Source organism: Procambarus clarkii, unplaced genomic scaffold (genome assembly GCF_040958095.1).
Source record: "Procambarus clarkii isolate CNS0578487 unplaced genomic scaffold, FALCON_Pclarkii_2.0 HiC_scaffold_407, whole genome shotgun sequence".
Lineage (NCBI taxonomy): Eukaryota > Metazoa > Arthropoda > Malacostraca > Decapoda > Cambaridae > Procambarus > Procambarus clarkii.
Window position 1 is genome coordinate 141976 of NW_027189440.1, and position 3729 is coordinate 145704.

A 3729-nucleotide genomic window follows, 5' to 3' on the forward strand; every position below is an offset into this window, starting at 1 on the left:
TAGGTTAGCTTAGCTTGGGTTAGCTTAGGTTAGGTTAGGTTAGCTTAGCTTGGGTTAGCATAGGTTAGGTTAGGTTTGATTACATTTCTATGTTAGATTTAACTCAAATTCAAAACAATTGCAGTCATTCGGCTTGTTAGTCAACTTGCCTCTAATAGGGGCAATTTGTCTAACAAGACTATTTAGTTTTGTGTGCATATATATATATATATATATATATATATATATATATATATATATATATATATATATATATATATATATATATATATATATATATATATATATATTATAGCTTCAAGACTCCGAACCAATATAGAAGCATCAAGAGGAAGTGCTTGTGTTATGGGCCAATAGGCCTTCTGCAGCAGTTACTTCCATTCTTATGTTTTTATTCCCATTGGTTCGTGTTTTATCTTGTGTAAATGTCAATCACCTTACCCAAAACTTTGGTACCATATCACCTCACCCATGTGTATATATAAATATATATATATATATATATATATATATATATATATATATATATATATATATATATATATATATATATAATATACAGAGTAAATCTACCCCAAAAGTAATGATTTATTTGTCTACAAAACTAAACTCTTTTTGGAATCATATGAGGCCCCTCCACTGAGGGGGGAGGCCTGGATGTTTATTGTCATGTGTATTCATGCTGCTTGCATGTCGTCGTTTATTTTGCCTTTGTTGTTTTCTTGACAGCTTTCTTTGCCTTGGGTGGTTTGGGAGATTTTGAAGCTCTCTTTATTTTGGGCTTTTTGTTCCCAACAACAAGCTGCTGCTGCTGCTGCTTCTTTTTCAAGGCTGTAGGTGGTTTGTTGCTTGTGGCGGCTTTCTTGGGAGTTACCACGGCCTTCTTTGCTGCTGTAGATGGTTTCTTGGTTGTGGTGGCTTTCTTGGGAGTTAGAACGGCCCTCTTCTCTGCTACGGCCAGCTTGAATGATCCACTAGCTCCACTTCCCTTGGTCTGAACAAGAATGCCGTCAGCCACTGCTTTCTTGAGAAATCTTCGGATGTAAATGGCGATCTTGGCAGCCTCGACTTTGTTGTTGGCAACAACGTACTTCTTGATTGCTTGTAGAGACGAGCCCTTACGGTCTTTGAGTGCTGCGACCGCGGCTAGAACCATTTGACTAGTTTTCGGGTGAGCAACCTGGACGCGAGGTTTCCTGGTGGTGGCCACCACAGCAGCAGCAGCCGCAGCCTTCTTGGTAGGCTTTGCTTCTACCATGATGATGATGAGATAACCAAGGTGATGAGAGACGCTCAGACAGTCACGGGGGAATGATGCTGCCGCCGCTTGAGCCGAACCTATTTATGTGCCGGCACGGTACAGAAGCTGCAACCTGGCAACTCGTCCACCAATCACGACGGTTGGTTTTACGGCTCCGAAACCTGGATCCCATATCTTCTCTAAAATAGAAGCATTTGTTCATGTTCTTTGTAAAAGTATCATAAAGCAGGACAGATGAGACAAATATCATAAAAACTGAAGAGCAGATGAGCACACACATGTTTGTATTACAAAAGAAAATCCACAAATTCATTAGAAATTGGCAGGGCAGGCTGAGGAAGTAGGTAGATGTAAAATGTCTGTAAATGGCGAAAGAACATAAACCCAAGACTGAATAAACGATGTTAAATATCCATGCCAAGGAGACAAAAATATGTTAGGATACAATTACCATTAAGACACCACAAGCAGGTCCGTATCCTGCCGCGATGACTTAAAAGAGTTGGTTATTAGCCACAATGTGTAGGCAGTCTCATGCCAACGGCCATACCACGTTGAGAACACCGCTTCTCGTCCGATCAGCGAAGTTAAGCAACGTTGGGTTTGGTTAGTACTTGGATGGGTGACCGCCTGGGAACACCAAATGCTGTTGGCAATAATGTTTTTTGTTTTGTTTTGTTTTGTTTCGTTTGTTTTTGTTTGAATGGCTGGCTCCACGGGAAATTCACGGAGTTGTGTGGAATAAGGCCTGGTAAAATGAATTAATATGTATGTCATGTTTAAAACAAACTCGCTTAATATAGATATTGTGTGAGGCTTTATACAAAAACAAACAACCAAAACAAAACATGTTGTATATATATATAGCTTAATCCGGGTTTGAACTCGCAACTCCAAGAATACGCATCACTTATATACACTTTACCACTGGACCACTGCTGCAGGACACAAGCTTGATGCTGAGGTATCAATTTAATGACGTAAATGCCATTTCCACAAATAAATGATAATTAAAAAGTATTTGTATGTACAAATCTTTTCTGTTTAAAAGGCTACAATATCAGTTACTGATATAATTTGTGTTAATGTTTCTATACCCACAAGAAGGCATATTTTTGCTTATATGTAAAGGGTACGGAGAACGAATCCACAGACCATCATTCCCCTCCCCTTCCCTCCCCCCCCCCCCCCCCCCAACTCCCACCTACTACCACCACCACCACCCACCACCAATCACCACCAATCACCACCAATCACCACCAATCACCACCAATCACCACCACCACATCTAACCGAAAACCCCCTAACACATCAACCCTCCCCCCAATCAACAGGCGAAATAATAACCCTCAAATGCCTGCCTGCCTGCCTGCCTGCAAGCCAATACTAACGGTCTTCTCAGAAAGAAAATCTCTTTGTATCTGTATTACTTGATGAAATGTATGATTCTAATAATGAAAATAAATTTTGATGTCGGTTGTATGAGCATAATGACCAATATGCACATGATATGAATGAATTAAATAGTGTAGTTTTAAGTAATTAGGTTGTAGACACATTAAGCGGATATGATATTTGACGCGTCCAGAACTGGTGATTTTTGGTTTAGTTTTAAATGCACCACCACCACCACCACCACCATTGCTTCCCCAGAGCCTAATTAAGGACCGGTAAAAGGAGTCAATATGTATGTCATCTATAAAACCAAAGAATGAATAAAAAAACACACACACAAACCTACATAATAGTATTAGGAAGATTGTATGGCAAAAAAAAAAAAGTATTATTCCCATTGGGTCGTTTGAACTCGCGACTTCCAAAATACCAGCCACACACCTTACCACCCAGCCACCATAGAGTTGGTATAATTGTGCAACTTTAGTTATAAAAGTAAAGTTCTTATTGTCTCAAATCTTATTGTCTGTTCTATGAAAAGGCATGATGTAAATTATGTATTTTTTGAATGATTGAATTGTAGGCACATTAAGCGGATTCGATATTTGATATATCCAGAAAAGGTGATTTCTGTTCAGTTTTAAAATGCATCACCGTTAACGCTAAAGGACTGGTAAAACGACTCGATGTTTGTCATTTTTAAAATAAACACTAAAACTAGGCCCTTAACATATATAATGTTTGAATATAAATTGAATGCATATAAATACAAAGTGGGAGTGGCTGGCTGGCTGGCTGGCTGGCTGGCTGGCTGGCTGGCTGGCTGCCTGCCTGCCTGCCTGCTGCCTGCCTGCCTGCCTGCCTGCCTGCCTGGCTGGTGGCTGGCTGGCTGGCTGGCTGGCTGGCTGGCTGGCTGGCTGGCTGGCTGGCTGGCTGGCTGGCTGGCTGCCTGCCTGCCTGCCTGCCGCCGCCCGCCCGCCCGCCCGCCCGCCCGCCTGCTTGCCTTGCCTTGCCTTGCCTTGCCTTGCCTGTCCTGTCCTGTTATTGCCTTGCCTTGCCTTGCCTTGCCTTGC

The 3729-nt window shown here is 41.4% G+C and overlaps 1 non-coding gene across 1 annotated transcript; it reads left to right on the top strand.

Moving 5' to 3' along the window:
* The first annotated feature begins 1797 nt into the window (after positions 1-1797).
* LOC138361468 (5S ribosomal RNA) lies at positions 1798-1916 on the top strand. The gene has a single exon (XR_011226975.1). It is a non-coding gene; the product is annotated as a 5S ribosomal RNA (ribosomal RNA).
* The last annotated feature ends 1813 nt before the right edge of the window (positions 1917-3729 follow it).